Below are 18,449 nucleotides of genomic sequence, written 5' to 3' on the forward strand. Positions count from 1 at the left end.
GCCCGCGCGACTGCAGTCTTCCAGGCACCACCTAGCGGCTGGAAGAGCCAACACACCTGAAATCTTACCCAGAAAGTCTGAGGGCGGTGTGTTAAGTCTCTTCAGTCTTCTTTGAGACCCTATGGACTGTAGCCCGCCAGGCTCCTCTGTCCATGGGATTTTTCAGGCAAGAATACTGAAGTGGTTTGCCATTCCCTCCTCCAGAGGACCACCTTTTGTCAGAACTCTTCGCTATGACCTGTCTTGGGTGGCCCTGCACGACATGGCTCATAGCTTCATTGAGTTCGGCAAGTCTTTTCACCACAAGACTGTGATCCATGAAGGTGTGCGCCACCAGGAAAGTCCTCTAAACCTTCTTTTTGTACAACATACCATGCAGAAAAAAATATACAAAATATAAATATACAACAGAATGACTTATTGCAAAGTGAACGTACCTATGACCACCACTCGGGTCAAGGAATTATTTCTAGTATCCCAGAATCCTTCCTCCCTTCTATCACTTTCTACGCGGGGGTAACTACTATACTGATGGTATAGTAGTGGTGATGGTAATCATTTTCTTGCTTTTCTTTCTGTTTGACTACCTAAGGGTGTATCCCTTAATTTTGCTTGTTTTTTTTTTTGAAGTTTATATACTCTTGTGTCTGGTTTCGTTCAAACCTTATTTTTACGTATCACCTATGTTTTTCATTGCAATTATAAATAGATAATTTTTTCCATAGTTACACATTCATTACCATTATTTTTATGTCTCATAATATTGCAACATGCATCTTAAGTACTGACTCTCCAGTTATTTTTCTTTATTCTAATTAACATGAGAAATACCTTATGAAGAAATTCCCCCTTTAATGTTGCTCACGATAACCCCTGTCGTGATTCAGGGGCATCACGACAACAGAAACAGTGACTCACTGTTTTCTGCCCTGTCAGGAGCAGTTAATTTGAGGCATTAGGTCTCATCTGCAGATCATAAAGTTGAATTTTTATTTTCCTAAGCCCTACATTGATAAAAACACAACATCCAGCCTGTGTTGCTTCAAACACAACTTCCCCCCAGCATCTCTGCAGTCTTTTAAGTGTGTGTGGCTCCTTTAAGGTGCCCAGGCTAGTTCGGAGACCTAAGGTCCATTGCTGCCACCCTCAGGCTGCCTGGAAAATCACAAATATTTAATAAAAGAATTTCCAGATTTAGATGGGATAGCAATAGCTCTAAACAAAATCATGGTTTACTTGGGTCTTCCCTGGTAGTACAGCGGATAAGAATCCGCCTGTCAATGCAGAGGACACGGGTGCGATCCCTGGTCCTGGAAGATCCCTCATGCCACAGAGCAATTAAACCTGAGAGCTACAACTACTGAAGCCCGTGAGCCTAAAGCCTGTGCTCCTCAGCAAGAGAAGCCACTGCAATGAGAAGCCTGTGCACTACAATGAAGAGTGACCCGATCGCTGCAACTACAGAGAGCCTGTGCACAGCAGCAAAGACCTAGGACAGGCAAACAAATAAATAAAAGCATGTTGTATTGGGAATTCCTTGGCAGTTCAGTGGTTAGGACTCTGATCTCTCATAGGTGTGTGCTGCAGCCCCCCAAAACCTAAAACAACTCTCCCCCAGTTATGGTGTATTGAACAAAAATGCTCATGTGGGGGAGATGAAAGCAAACGTTTGAGATAGATTCCAGGTTAGCTATTGCTCCCAGTGTTTCTCCTGTGTAGTGGCTGCAGCATCCTAGTCTCTGACTCACTATCAGTGTTTCACAATCACTTGAGGACAATTTCAGTCATGCTTCAGACTAAACAATCAATAGAGCTGATATCAGGGGCCCCACGCTGATATATTCTTTACAGGAAAAATAAGAGAGATAATGAGGAAAGAGACAGGATCTGCTTTTCCCAAAGGCTGCAAAGTCTGTGATAAATAGCACTGGTGGGAAATTTGTCCTTCCTCTGACCAAAGATATCCTTTAAAGGATAAATACCCATGTTAACCTTGAAATTAAATCTGTACTTTTATGGATATGGAATGAAACCACAATTCAGAATGTGCATTTGGCTTAGATAATTGGGGAAATCATAATGTCCTTCTTGCATCTGGTTTTCCCCAAAGACTATTCTAAAAATTAAAATTGTCTTTATTTGTGGCTGTGCTGGGTCTTCACTGCTGTGTGCAGGCTTTCTCTAGTTGCAGTGTGCAGGTTTTTCATTGAGGTGTCTTCTCTTGTTGCATGGACTTCAGTAGTTGCAGTACTTGGGCTTAGTCGCTCCAAAGCATGTGGAATCTTCCTGGACCAGGGATCGAACCTGTGTCCTCTGCATTGACAGAAAGAAAGGAGAAGAAAAATGTAGCTCAGTCATGTCCGACTCTTTGTGATCCCATGAGCTGTACAGTCCATGGAATTTTCCAGGCCAGAATACGGGAGTGCGGGAGTGGGTAGCCTTTCCCTTCTCCAGGGAATCTTCCCAACCCAGGGATCGAACTCAGTCTCCTGCATTGGCAGGCAGACTCTTATCAACTGGACCTCCAAGGAAGTCCCATTCTTATATCCTTATTACCCCTGATTATCCTAGGCCTTACATCTTCTGCTCACTAGATGGGCTTGAACTGACTTAATGGTAGATATGACTAACCTAGACAGCATATTAAAAAGCAGAGACATTACTTTGTCAACAAAGTTCCATCTAGTCAAAGCTATGGTTTTTCCAGTAGTCATGTATGGATGTGAGAGTTGAACTATAAAGAAAGCTTAATGCCGAAGCATTGATGCTTTTGAACTGTGGTGTTGGAGAAGACTCTTGAGAGTCCCTTGGACTGCAAGGAGATCCAAACAGTCCATCCTAAAGGAGATCAGTCCTGAATATTCGTTGGAAGGACTGATGTTGAAGCTGAAACTCCAATACTTTGGCCACCTGATGTAAAGAACTGACTGATTGAAAAAGACCCTGATGCTGGGAAAGATTGAAGGCAGGAGGAGAAGGGGATGACAGAGGATGGTTGGATGGCATCATCGACTCGATGGACATGAGTTTGAGTGAACTCTGGGAGTTGGTGATGGACAGAGGGAGACCTGGTGTGCTGCAGTTCATGGGGTCGCAAAGAGTTGAACACGACTGAGCGACTGAACTGAACTGAAATGGTAGATATAGGTGCCTCTTCCTCTAAAGGGCTTTTCCATGTTTGCCTGTTTCTCCTGAGATACTTAACGCTGCGGTGAGACCCTAAACATGATGTTACAAGCCTTGTCTCTTTCCCCAAGATTGTTACTGTGCTAGATTAATTGTAAAAGTAACCCCCATTCTCCATCCTCTCTGTTTCTTACACCCTTTGTGATAAGAGTTTGCAGCGCTTCTCATCAGAAGGTGGATTGTTTTTCTCTATCCCTTGAATCTGAGCTGGCCTTGTGACTTGCTTTGACCGGTAGGATGAGGCAGAAATGATGGTGTGTCAGTCTCGAGACTAGGCTTTAAGAAGCATTTCTTTCTTCCATTCTCTCCTGGACTCCTGTCTCGACCAGGAGAACAACCCTGGACCAGCTTGCTGGATGGTGGAAGACAATTTGGAAAGTGGTCTCAGACAAGGCATATAAGACCAGTCAGTCCTTGGATTTCTTTCTTTTTTTTTTTTCCTGGTCCTGGGAATTCTATCTGTCCAGTGCTTAGGACTCTGCTTACACTGCTGGGGTCTGGGTTCAATCACTGGTCAGGGCAGGCAAAAAAAAAAAAACCAAAAAACAAAAAACAAAAAAACAATCAGTCCCCAGCTGAGCTAGACTTAGGCTTAGGCTCATAGGCTAAATAAATGCTTGTTATTTTATGTTGTCGTGATTAACGTGAATTGCCATGCAACATTATTACGATGACAAATAGCTGTTCCAGAAACTGGTATCAGGACTTAGGTAATGTCCTAAGAAAAGGCTAAAATACGGAGGGAGAGCTGTGAGGAAATTGTTAGTGGAGCAGAAAAAATGATGACTCATGTTACGTTGTAGTGAAATAATTGGCCAACTGTTGCCTGTGATTACCCAGAAATAGAGACAGAAATAGAAAACGGAAAGTATTTGGCTAGGGCAATACCCAGACATAATGCTGGTTACTAACTGTTGAGTATCATGAGGGTTAGCAAGAAAGGGCTGACCTATAGAAGGAACTGACTGATTTCCCAGAATTTAGAAGAACTATAGAAGGCCTATGACTTGCTAGCCTGGGAAAGAAAAGCTTTTCTCACATCCAATCTCTCCAGTCACAAAAGATGGTCAAAGTGAAAAAGCCTGTGAGTACTGATCAAATTAAGGGTGTGGCTTTACGACCCTTTATTAAGAGCTCAAAAATATGAGGCAGTGCCTCCCAATGAGACAAAAGGATTTCTAGGAAGTTTATGGGCATGGTCCTGTAGAAAAATGATCTTAATATAGGAAGAAGTCTAGAGAGCAAGGTGCACCCAGCTTTACTGAGATGAATTGACATGAAATATTGTTTAAGTTTTGGGCCTCCCGGGTGGCTCAGATGGTAAAGAATCTGTCTGTGATGCAGGGAGACCTGGGTTCGATTCTTGGGTTGAAAAGATTCCCTGGAGAAGGAAATGGCTACCGACTCCAGTATTCTTGCTTGGAAAATTTCATGAACAGAGGAGCCTGGGGGGCTATAGTCCATGGGATCGCAAGGAGTCGGACCTGACTTAGTGACTGAACACACAAGCACACACATACATATTGAGTAAGTTTAAGTCATGCAATGTGATGGTTTGATATGTGTATGTATTTTCTAGTAATTACAATGGGGTTAGTTAACACTTTCATCCGCTCACATAACTAGCTTTTTTTTTTTTTTGGTGATGGTAGTAAAGATACTTAAGTGCTACTGTCTTAACAACTTTGAAGTATATAACACTATTAATTATAATCACCATGCTGAATACTAGATCCCCAGAACTTATCCACCTTTTAAAAATTTTTTGTTTTTAATTGAGGATAATTGCTTACAACTTTGGTTCTTCCATTACAACAACATGAATCAGCCATAAGTATACGCATATCCCTTCCCTCGTGAGTCTCCCTTCCACCCCCACCCCTCCCCAATTTACTCATCTTAAAACTGGAAGTTTGTACCCTTGACCAATTCTCCCCACTTCCCCCACCTCCCAGTCTCTAACAACCACCAGTCTATTCTCTGCTTCTGTGAATATGGATTTTTTAGTTTCCACGTATAAGTGATACCATTTCCCTGTCTGACTTATCTCACTTAGCATAATGCCCTCTAGGTCCATCCATGTTGTCACAAATGGCATGATTTTCTTTTTTCTCAACAGTGAAACAATTTGTTGTTGTTCAGTTGTTGACTTTTGCTCAACTCTTTGCGATCCCGTGGACTGCAGCACGCCAGGCTTCCCTCTCCTTCACTATCTCCTGGAGTTTGCTCAGATTCATGTCTAATAGGTCAGTGATGCTATCTAATCATCTCATCCTCTGCCACTCTCTTCTCCTTTTGCTTTCAATCTTTCCCAGCATCAGGGTCTTTTCCAATAGGTCGGCTCTCGAGTCAGGTGGCCAAAGTATTGGACCTTCAGCTTCAGTATCAGTCCTTTCAATGAATATTCAGGTTGATTTCCTTTAGGATTGACTGGCTTGATCTTGCTATCCAAGGGACTCTCAAGAGTCTTCTCCAGCACCACAATTCCAAAGCATCAATTCTTTGGTGCTCAGCCTTCTTTATGATTCAACTCTCAAATCCGTACATGACTACTGGAAAAACCAGACCTTTTGCTGGCAAAGTGATATCTCTCGTTTTTAATACACTGTCTAGGTTTGTCATAGCTTTCCTTCTGAGGAGCAAGCATCTTTTAATTTCATGGCTGCAGTCACTGCCCAAGAAAAGAAAATCTGTCACTGCATCCACTTGTTCCCTATCTATTTGCCATGAAGTGATGGGACCTGATGCCATGATCTTAGTTTTTTGAATGTTAAGTTTTAAGCCAGATTTTTCACTCTCCTCTTTCACCCTCTTCAAGAGGCTCTTTAGTTCCTCTTCATTTTCTGCCATTAGAGTGGTATCATCTGCACATCTGAGGCTGTTGATATTTCTCCTAGCAACCTTGATTCCAGCCTGGCATTTTGCATGACGTACTCTGCATACCTGGGGTTCCTAGGTGGCATTAGTGGTAAAGAACCCATCTGCCAATGGAGGAGATGCAAGAGATGCAGATTCGATCCCTAGGTTGAGAAGATCCCTGGAAAAGGGCATGGCAACCCACTCCAGTATTCTGGACAGAGGAGCCCTGCAGGCTACAGTCCATAGGGTCGCACAGAATTGGACATGACTGAAGTGACTTAGCATGCATGCATTCTGCATATAAGTTAAAAAAACAGGGTGACAGTATACAGGCTGTCATACTCCTTTCCCAATTCTGAACCAGTATGGTGTTCCATTCTAAAGGAGATCAGCCCTGGGTGTTCCTTGGAAGGACTGATGCTAAAGCTGAAACTCCAGTACTTTGGCCACCTCATGTGAAGAGTTGACTCATTGGAAAAGACTCTGATGCTGGGAGGGATTGAGGGCAGGAGGAAAAGGGGACGACAGAGGATGAGATGGCTGGATGGCATCACCGACTCGATGGACGTTGAGTCTTAGTGAACTCCGGGAGATGGTGATGGACAGGGAGGCCTGGTGTGCTGCGATTCATGGGGTCACAAAGAGTCAGACACGACTGAGTGACTGAACTGAACTGAACTGAAGGTGTTCCACGTAAGGTTCTAACTCTTGCTTCTTGACTGGCATACAGGTTTCTCAGGAGACAGGTAAGGTGGCCTGGTATTCCTATTTCTATAAGAATTTTCCAGTTTGTTATGATCCATAGTCAAAGGATTTAGCATAGTCAATGAAACAGAAGTCAATGTTTTTCTGGAATTCCCTTGTTTTCTCTATGATCCAACAAATGTTGGCAATTTGATCTCTGGTTCCTGTCTTTTCTAAACCTAGCTTGTACATCTGGAAGTTCTCGGTTCACATACTGCTGAAGCCTAGTTTGAAGGATTTTGAGCACAACCTTACTAGCATGTGAAGTGAGAGCAGTTGTACGGTAGTTTGAACATTCTTTGGCATTGACCTTCTTTGGGATTGGAATGAAAACTGACCTTTTCCAGTCCTGTGGTCATTGCTGAATTTTCCAACTCTGCAGCACTATTGAGTGCAGCACTTTATCAGCATCATCTTTTAGGATTTTAAATAGCTCAGCTGGAATTCCATGACCTCTACTAGCCTTGTTTGTAGTAAGGCTTCCTAAGGCCCACCTGACTTCAGATTCCAGAATGTCAAACTCCAGGTGAGTGACCACACCATCGTGGTTATCTGGGTCATTAAGACAGTTTTTCGTTATAGTTCTTCTGGTGTATTCTTGCCACCTCTTTTTAGTCTTCTGCATCTGTTAGGTCCTTACCGCTTCTGTCCTTTATTGTGCCCATTCTTGCATGAAATGTTCCCTCGATAGTGCCAATTCTCTTGAAGAGATCTCTAGTCTTTCCCATCCTACTGTTTTCCTCTCTCTTTCTATCTCTCTACATGTATATATATACAACATATATATATATACATATAATAGTATCTATCTATCTATCTATCTATCTCATCTTCTTTATCCACTTACCTATAGATAGAAATGTAGGTTTTTCCCATATCTTGGCTATTGTCAATAATGCTGCAATGAGCGCCGGGGTACAGACACCTCTTTGAGATCTTGATTTCATTTCTGTTGGATGTATACACAGAATTGGGATTGTTGGATCATAGGGTAGTACTATTTTTGTTTTATTTTTTTAAGAACGCTTCATACTGTTTTCCATTGTGGCTATACCACTTTACATTCTCACCAAGAGTGAACAAGGGTTCCTTTTTCTCCACATCCTTGCCAACACTTGTTATTTCTTGTCTTCTTGATTATAGCCATTCTAACAAGTGTGAGGAGATACCTCACTGTGATTTTGACTTGCATTTCCCAGTGATAAGTGATGCTGAGCATCTTTTTGTGTACTTCTTGGCCATTTGTATTTCTCCTTTAGAAAAATGTTCATCCAAGTGCTCTGCTCATTTAAAAACTAGATTTGTTGTCTTTTTTTGCAATTTAGTTGTATGAGTCCCTTATATATTTTGGACATTAACCCCTTATCAGATAGATGGTTTGCAAATATTTTCTTCCATTCCATGGATTGCCTTTTCATTTTGTTGAGTGTTACTTTTGCTCTGTGGGAGCTACTTATTTATTTAAAATTTTAATTTTTATGCAATTTTCAAGCTTACTTCTCATTTACAGTTATTACAAAATATTGACTATATCCCCCATGTTGTATAGTACATCCTTGAACTTATCTTATTCCTAATGGTTTGTATCTCCCTGTCTTCCTCCACGCCCGCATTGGTAATCACTTACTTGTTCTCTATATTTGTGAGTCTGTACAGAAGCTTTCTAGTTTTATGTAATCCCACTTACTCATATTTCTTTGCTTTTGGTATCATATCCAAACTAATTATTGCCAAGATCAATGTCAAGGTGCTCTTTCCCTGTGCTTCCTTCTAGGACTTCTGTGGTTTCATGTTTAAGTCTTTAATCCATCACAAGTTAATTTTAAAAATTCATTTATTTATTTGGCTGTGCTGGGTCTTGGTTGTGGTGTGCAGAATATTCGTTGGGGCATGTGGCCTCTTTAGTAGTGGGATGCAGGCTTTTTTAGTTGTGGCACACGGGATATTTCACTGCAGCATGTGAACCCTTAGTTGTGGCATGTGGGATCTGGTTCCCTGACCAGGGATCGAACCCAGGCCCCCTGCACTGGGAGTTCACAGTCTTAGCCATTGGCCCACCAGGGAAGTCCCCATTGCAAGTTAATTCTTGTGATGGCATAAAATTGGGGTCTATTTTCATCTTCTGTCTATTTTAACATCCCACACAGTGTTTTCTAATTTTTTATGTAGTGGGCACTCAAAAAATATATGTTGAATCAGAGTGAAATTAAGCTTCCTCTTCCCCACCACTGACTTTCACATACCAAGGTGTCCGATAATCCTGAAGCTCCTTTGAAGCCTAATTCTGAAAGAGATGGGAATACCAGACCACCTGACCTGCCTCTTGAGAAATATGTATGCAGGTCAGGAAGCAACAGTTAGAACTGGACATGGAACAACAGACTGGTTCTAAATGGGAAAAGGAGTACGTCAAGGCTGTATATTGTCACCCTGCTTATTTAACTTACATGCAGAGTACATCATGAGAAACGCTGGGCTGGATGAAGCACAAGCTGGAATCAAGCTTGCCGGGAGAAATAGCAATAACCTCAGATACGCAGATGACACCACCCTTATGGCAGAAAGTGAAGAGGAGCTAAAAAGCCTCTTGATGAAAGTGAAAGAGGAGAGTGAAAAAGTTGGCTTAAAGCTCAACATTCAGAAAACGAAGATCATGGCATCTGGTCCCATCATTTCATGGGAAATAGATGGGAAACAGTGTCAGACTTTATTTTTTGGGGCTCCAAAATCACTGTGGATGGTGATTGCAGCCATGAAATTAAAAGACGCTTACTCCTTGGAAGGAAAGTTATGACCAACCTAGACAACATATTCAAAAGCAGAGACATTACTTTGCAACAAAGGTCCGTCTAGTCAAGGCTATGGTTTTTCCAGTGGTCATGTATGGATATAAGAGTTGGACTGTGAAGAAAGCTGAGTGCTGAACTGTGGTGTTGGAGAAGACTCTTGAGAGTCCCCTGGACTGCAAGGAGATGCAATCAGTCCATCCTAAAGGAGATCAGTCCTGGGTATTCATTGGAAGGACGTTGAAGCTGAAACTCCAATACTTTGGCCACCTGATGTGAAGAGCTGACTCATTTGAAAAGACCCTGATGCTGGGAAAGATTGAAGGCAGGAGGAGAAGGGGACGACAGAGGATGAGATGGTTGGATGGCATCACCGACTTGATGGACATGGGTTTGGGTGGACTCCTGGAATTGGTGATGGACAAGGAGTCCTGGCATGCTGCGGTTCATGGGGTCGCAGAGTTGGACACGACTGAGCGACTGAACTGAACTGAACTGAACTGAAATCCCCAAAACTAAATGAATGATATGGAACTCACAAAAATTCACTCAATAGGTTCAAAATATCTTATCCAACGGGTGTGCAAAGAAAATGAGTATCTTGCTTGACTTTTATCTGTATCATTTTTGGTTTCCTTTCATCTGTATCTTATAAAAGCTCTGAAGCTACCAAAGAAAATAACCCATACCATTCATCTACTGCCTAGGACACAATATTTCTGCAGGACATGTGACAGCCCAGTAACTATGACAGCTGTTCTCAGGACCTAGAGAGACTCAACTTGTTTCGAGTTTCACAAATTCATCTCTTCTTATTGGTGACTTGCTATTGCCAACAATGGGATTAGGATCTTGATCTGCTATGTGCGTGCATGCTAAGCTGCTTCAGTTGTGTCCGACTCTGTGTGACCCTATGAACTGTAGCCCACACCCCTCCTGAGGCTCCTCTGTCCACCGGATTCTTGAGGCAGGAATACTGGAGTGGGTTGCCATGCCCTCCTCCAGGGGATCCTCCCAAGCTAGGGATCGAACCCATGTCTCTTATGTCTCGTGCGTTGGCAGGCGGGTTCTTTACCACTAGTGCTGCCTGGGAAGCCCTTGAGCCCAACAATGAATTCTTTATAATTACATCAAAATTACTTTCTTTTCCCTTCAAAATAGTGACATTATACGGGAAATACCGATACAAAACCACAGTGACAAACATCTTCCATAGCCTACTGCGGTTTTCTTCTAAATGCAGATATTTCTGTTTCATTTCCTTGTCTTGTTTCTCTATCTGCTGTTGTTATCAGAGAAAGAATATAGACACAGTAAAGGCCCATCATTTATAAAGAACTTCCGTCTTACCCAGTCTTTTTTATAAAACTAAGTTTGTTTTATCTTTGGCTGTGCCGGGTCTCCGTTGCTGCGCGGCCTTTTCTCTAGTCGCGGTGCTCGGGCTTCCCGTTGCCATGGCTTCTCTGGTTGCCGAGCACGGGCTCCAGGCTCGAGGGCTTCAGTAGCTGTGGCTCCCAGGCCTTAGCGCACAGGCTCAATAGCGGCGGTGCTCGGGCTTAGTTTTGCTCCACAGCATGTGAGATCTTTCCTGACCAGGGATCAAACCTGTGTCTCCTGCATTGGAGACACAACTACTGAACCCATGTTCTTTACCACCGAGCTACCAGGGAATCCCCTATCCAGTACTTGAACATGAGACTTATTTGCTTTACACGTAGGGAGCTCAGTGACTAAGTCAGAACATTTAGTATTAACAGTGCAGTGGCCAGAAACCCTCACAGAGCTTGCTCTCTGATACCACGTGGTTGATTTTTTTTTTTTTCTTTCGGCTGAGCTGTGGCTTGTAGGAACTTAGTTCCCCAACCCAGGTGCTTGGCAATAAAATCTCAGAGTCTTAACCATGGACCGCCAGGGCAGTCTCCTCGCCTAGTTGATGTGAGCCAAGGTTGGTAATTGTATTAATATCCCTAGGCTGCCATAACAGATGAGCACAAACTGGATGGTTGAACACAACAGCAGCGTATCCTCTCACAGTTCTGGAGGCCAGGAGTTTGAAATCAAGCTGTTTAGCAGCGCTGCACTCGCTCTGAGACCTCACGGGAGAAGGCACCCTCTTACCTCTTCTGGTTTCTGGTGGTTGTTCACCTTCCTTGCCTTGCGGCTCCATCACGTCCGCCTTTCTGCCATGGCCACATTGCTTCCTTCTGTCTCTCTTTTTAAAAATGGTATTTATTTATTATCTCTGTTTGGCTGGGCTGGGTCTTCACTGATGCATGGGCTTTTCTCTAGTTGTGGCCAGCGGGGGCTACTCTCTAGTTGTGGTGGCTAAGCTCCTCACGGTGTGGCGGCTTCTTTTGGGGAGCACAGGTTCTAGGGCTCAGGCTCCAGTAGGTGTGGCTCCCGAGCTCTAGGGCACAGGCTCAATAGTTGTGACACGTGGGCTCCTTTGCTCCATGGCGGGTGCGATCTTCTGGGACCAGGGATCAAACTTGTGTCTCCTGCACCGGCAAGCGGAGTCTTTACCACTGAGTCACCAGGGAAGCCCACAAGTTATTTTCTAACCAAATCCTTGCGATAGGTTCAGTCATACTGTCTGATAGCTAACCAGATGAATAGCGAGTGACATAGTCAAGATTCCCATGATGTTAATTCAATTATATTATCTTCATTCCTCTTTGTTCCCAACCCACCCACAATAGAGGCCAGTTTACTAACTTGGTAAGCAGTTTCTGCTGCACTCCTACTTGAGCACTGATAATGGTGTCTGATATAGAGGAAATGCTTAATCCTCATTTACCGACTGAAATAATAAGTTCTTTCTTTTCACAGAAAAAATTTTCCAGCATAGCATGACAACTTCTTTCTTCACCCCAATTCTAAGCAAATTATTGAGGTCACACTGAGCTTCTGACCAATCAATAATCATTTATTAGATTGATGACCTGACTCTTCTTCAAAACGAATATATTTTATTTATTTTTGGCTGCTGCCTGGACTTTCTCTAGTTGTGGCAGATGAGACTGCTTGGGGCTACTCTTTGCTACGGTGCGCAGGCTTCTCATAACAATGACTTCTCCTGCTGAGTGCAGGCTCTAGGCTTGAGGCCTCAGTAGTTGTGGCACTCGGGCTTAGTTGCCCTGAGGCATGTGGGATCCCCTGGGACCAGGGATTGAACCAGTGTCCCCTACATAGCAGAGAGATTCTTAGCCACTGGCCCACCAGGCAAGTACAAAAGGTACATTTTTAAAAGGTGGTCATCAAGTATACTTCAATAAAAAAATAAAAAAAAAAGATGGCCGTTTTGTTTTAATCTCTAGCCTACAAAGGTGAAAGTGAAAGTTAGTCACTCAGTTGTGTCCGACTCTTTGCGACCCCATGAACTTGTAGCCCACCAGGGTCCTCTGTCCATGGACTTCTCCAGGTAAGAATATTGGAGTGGGTTGCCATTTCCTTCTCCAGGGGATCTTCCTGACCCAGGGATCGAACCCAGGTCTCCCACATTGCAGGAGGACTCTTTACTGACTGAGCCACCAGGGAAATCACTGGTGAGCTACAAAGGTAGCTCATATTTTTGGTAACATCCTTCTGCTGTCCGAGTTTGATTTCTTTTTATATCCTTTCTCCCAAGTCACTACTGTGAATAAACCTTGGAAAAATAAGTTTGCACATAAACTGCTGAATAGGGGGAATTCCCTGATGGTCCAGTGGTTAGAACTCTGTGCTTTGACTGCCAACCAAGCACCTGGGTTCAGTCCCTGGTCAGGGAACTATGATTCCCCAAGCCATGCGGTGCAACATGAAATGAAATAAAATAAAGGGTTTCCCTGGTGGCTCAGTGGTAAAGAATCCGCCTGCCAATGCAGGAGACGCGGGTACAGTCCCTGGTCTGGGAAGATTCCACAGGCCGAGGAGCTGCTAAGCCCGGGAACCACAACTACTGAACCCATGTGCTGCAACTACTGAAGCCTGAGCACCCTAGAATCCGTGCTCCACAGTAAGAGGAGCCACCACGATGGCAAACCCGTACACGCAAGTCGAGAAAAGCCCACACAGCAGTGACGACCCAGCACGGGCGAAAATAATGCAAAATAAATAATAGAAACCTCCAAATAGAGTTCAGTCCTCAGAGGATCCTAGAAATGGCTGTCCAGAAGCCACACTCCAGTTAGGACCACTAGGTGGTGGAGTTCAGCCATTATTTCCCAGGACTGGTCACCCTGGTGTCAGTCTTCTGCCCTCTAGAGGGCAGCCAAGTCAAATTCTTGATAGAAACAAGAGCTGAAAGGAGTTAGAGGGACTTCTCAGATTTGCTGAGGACTTCTGAAATTGATGGGCTTCCCTGGTGGCTCAGAGGTTAAAGCAACTGCCTGGGATGCTGGAGACCTAGGTTCGATCCCTGGGTCAGGAAGATCCCCTGGAGCAGGAAATGGCAACCCACTCTAGTACTCTTGCCTGGAGAATCCTCATGGAGGGAGGAGCCTGGTAGGAGCCTGGTAGGCTACAGTCCATGGGGTCGCAAAGAGTCAGAAATTGTTGACACTGTGAGAAAATTTAGGCAAGCTGTCAACCACTGTTCATGTCTTCCTATGAGTGTTGTTTGGAGATTATGTCAGAGTAATTGATCAAGTGCTTCCTCTCTCATTAACTTGTCAAGTGGAAGTCTTTTCTGAAATTTTGGATGTGTTTTGAGATGCACTGTTTCTGAAAGTCCCCCCTGAAGTGGAACTGATCTTACCATTCAGAATCTACTGGCTCACTGTCTTCAAATAGGCAAAAAAATTAGGCAAAACATTCTTAACCTTTTTTCCCCTTTATGTTTCACTGAGGAAAATGAAGCGCAAGCTGGTCTTATTCATTCTACTGGGCCGGTTCAAATTAGGCTACACTCTTTGCAACTCACAGATTGTAGCCCGCTAGGCTCCTCTGTCCATGGAATTCTCCAGGCAAGAATACTGGAGTGGGTTGCCATTCCTTTCTCCAGGGGATCTTCTCCAGCCCAGTGGTTGAACCCGGCTCTCCCACACTGCAGGCAGATTCTTTACCGACCGAGCCACCAGGGAAGCCCAGGCTACACTCACTCTGATGAGCGTTTCCCAAACTTTCCCAGCACCTCTTGTGGAGGCTATGACTATGCTCATGTAATAACATCAATCCTGCGACAAATTATTCTTCTAACCCACTGGTTCTCAGTCTTGTCTGCACACTGGAATCACCAGAAGCTTTGCTGGTGCCCATATCCCTCTTCTCGAGATTCTGACTTGATTATTGTCAGAAGCAGCTTGGGACTGGGGTTTTTAAGAGCTCTTTAGGAAATGTTAATGCATAGCCAAGGTTAGAACCATGGTACTAACCAAACTCCTGCAATCACCCTGCAATTTTTGTTTGAAAGCTAATGAGAATATCTATTCATTTGTTAATTCAGTTATGTTGCCCTCATTTCTTTTTTTTTTTAAATATTTATTTATTTGGCTGTGCCATGTCTTAATTTTAACCTGTGGGTTCTTTTTAGTTTTGGCGTGTGGGATCCAGCACTGCACTGGGGGCTCGGAGTCTCATCCACTGGACCACCAGGGAAGTCCCCTGTTGCCTTCATTTCTGATGGTTCCTAATGCAGCCACAGTTTTGGCCAACTGATATACAATGAACTACGTCACACCTACACTCCCCAGCCCTTGTTTATTCAGGTACCTTTAACAGTTTCTGACACAAAGTATGTATTTACCATATAATTACTGGATGAAGAAACTAACATTCTTGGGACATATTCTTTCATAAAAGCAAGGCCCTCAATATTCCCAGAATCATTGTCTTTTGATGCAACTTTTACAATGTAAGGGACATTGTGTTTCCTGGCAAATGGTTACTTAGTACATTGTTGTTGTTTTTAACCTGGTTCTTCCTTCACCAGGTATATTAAAGAAAGTTGGCATTTGCTTGCATGTCTAGCCTGTAAGACCACAAAGCTTACAAAGTAGAATTTCAGTTGTGCTCGACATGACTCTGAAACCATTTGGTTGTTGTTATAGGGGGCTCCGAAGAGCTCTGTACAGTACCACAGTCCTTTATGTCTCAGTGCAGAAAAGAATTCAGCCAAAGGCAAAGTGACAGGTAAGAAGTGATTTATTAGACTAGGACCCTTGTGAGGTTTACAAGTGGGTGGGTGAGAAATGCCACCCCCCTGAGGACTTACTGGGCTACTGTCTCGTGTGTGTTAGTCTCTTAGTTGTATCCTACTCTTTGGATCCCATGGAGTGTAGCCCACCACGCTCCTCTGCCCATGGAATTCTCCAGGCAAGAATACTGGAGTGGGTTGCCATGCCCTCTTCCAGGGGATCTTCCCCACTCAGGGACTGAACCCAGGTGTCCTGCACAACAGGCAGATTCTTTACCACCTGAGCCACCAGGGAAGCCCACAGTTTTATAATCAAAGGAAGGGGAGAAGAACTTCTTTGTCATTCTTGAGCAGATGTCATGCTTCCATCATTAGCTCCTCCTCCAAGTTGAGCAGGGGAGTTTTCTTGTCCCTACCTGGTCAAACCAGGTCCATACATTTTTGCTTTTCATGTGTGCTGAGAGAGTGTCCTAGGGATCATTTAACTTACTGAGCTCACTGGGCAGGCTGTGGGGCTCACGGCACTGGTGTCTTATTGTTTGGGGCCATGTCTTGTGCTTCTGTTGCTAAGCAAGCCTGCCTGGTTTTGTGGTTAAGCAAAACTGCTTTCCTTCCCTTTTAAAGAAAGTGTCTTCTCTTTCACTTATTTATTTTTGGCTGAACTGGGCTTCCGTTGCTGCCCGGGCTTTCTCTAGTTGTGGCGAGTGAGGGCTACTCTTCATTGTAGTACGTGGGCTTCTCATTGCTGTGGCTTCTCTAGCTGCAGAGTATGGGCTCCAGGCAAATGGGATTTACTAGTTGTGTCCAGTGGGTTCAGTAGTTGCAACTCCCTGCCTCTCAAGCACAGACAGGCTCAGTAGGTGAGGCACGTGTCTCCTGCATTGGCAGGCGGATTCTTTACCACTGAGCCACCAGTGAAGCCCCGAACCTGCTTTCTTGAGTAATCACTAACTTACAGGGGTCTCCCATATTTTTTCTACTTATAATCGTTTAGTGGAATTAACTATTTAAATTATCTGCTTTGTCCCTTTACTCTGTCCCTATTAATTCCACTGTCTAGAAAACCATAATTCTGCAGGAGAGTGATGGTTCTCCACAGCCAGGAGAGACTCTGTTCTCACTTTCTTCCAGACATATTAAGGTTTCAAAAACGCTTTTATTTTTTTTGGCCGTGCTGTGCAGAGTGTGGAATCCTAGTTCCCTGATCAGGGACTGAACCCGGGCCCATGGCATGAAAGTCCCAAGTCCTAACGACTGGACCGCCAGAGAAGTCCCACAAATGCTTTTCTTTATAAACATTAGTGAATACAACCAATGCTGGGAGACAGGATTCACTACTGTAACTGCATTAGAAACAACCGAGGCTGACCCTGGAAGTCTCACCTCTGAGGATGGTTTTCCTTCTAAAACATTCCTATGTCCAGCTGCAGTGCTGGAGCGTCCTGTACAGAGCAAACCACTGAGCACTTCTTCCACAGAAAGTACAGATTTTTTCCTGGGAGTCGCAGTGCAAAGCCATGGAGACAGCTCTCATAGCAGAGACTGAGGGTCTCTTTTTTCTCTCTCTCTTTTTGGGCCATGTGGGATCTTAGTTTCCTGGCCAGGGATCAAACCTGTGCCCTCTGGATTGGAAGTGCAGAGTCTTAGCCACTGGACCACCAAGGAGCCCTGAGGCTCTCTTGAACGCTTTTGCTGCCATCCCACCTCCCTGTGGATGACTTCTGTTGCACATGTAATGACAAAGGGGGTGTGTGTGTGTGTGTGTGTGTGTGTGTGTCTGCATGTTACTTAGACCCTTCTCTGTCCCAGGGGTGTACTATGTACTTATGCTGTTGTTTAGTCGCTCAGTCATGGCTGACTCTTTCAACCCTGTGGACTGTAGCCCACTAGGCTTCTCTGTCCATGGGATTTCCCAGACAAGAATGCTGGAGTGGGTGGCCATTTCTTTCTCCGGGGAGCTTCCTGACCCAGAGATTGAACCCATGTCTCTTGCATTGGCAGGCAGGTTCTTTACCACTGAACCACCCTTAATCTTGGACTTCAGCCTCCAGAGCTATGAGAAAATAAATTTCTTATAAGCTGCCCAGTCTGTGATAGCTACGGCAGCCTTGGGGACTGATACAGCTCACACAGTCCTCACAGCCTCCCTATCCCACACCTCCTAGGCTATGTGATGACTCCAAGCTCAGGAAGACTTGCTCAAATGACTGCCCATCACTCAAAGTCAGGCTGTGGACTCTCCCCTGCCCCTCCCTATTTGAGGACTCATGAAACTCAGCTCAAGGTGGGGGATAAAAAGTGATGATGAAGCATCTGGAGAGCAGGAATTCACCAGGATGTGGAGAAAGCGGAAAAAGTCTGAGCCTGCTGGGGTGCAGCTCCTCCTTCGCACTTTAACTGTGCTGGGGAATTGGTGTGGCTCATTGTGTAACAACTTGCAACTGACTTAATAGCTCTGTGACTCAGGTGCTTTAGGTATGAAATTGATATAATATTCACAGTACCTACCTCACAGGGGTGTTGTAAGGAATAAGTCAGTTAACTCACGTCATGTCCTTGTAACACAGCACAGAACTTATTAAGCTCAATGAAAATGTTGGGTATTTATTAGCATTAATCTGGCCCATCAATTGGGTGCCAGCTGTCCACCTTCAGTCCCCCTCGGCTGTGTGCGTGCAGTAGATGTTGGTACTGGGAATGAGGCTGCTCACTTTTCTCCTGAAGGCTGGAATATTCCCACAGGGAACAGAGGGTGAAGGGCA

The sequence above is a fragment of the Ovis canadensis genome, chromosome 14 (genome assembly GCF_042477335.2).
Source record: "Ovis canadensis isolate MfBH-ARS-UI-01 breed Bighorn chromosome 14, ARS-UI_OviCan_v2, whole genome shotgun sequence".
NCBI classification, from domain to species: Eukaryota; Metazoa; Chordata; class Mammalia; order Artiodactyla; family Bovidae; genus Ovis; species Ovis canadensis.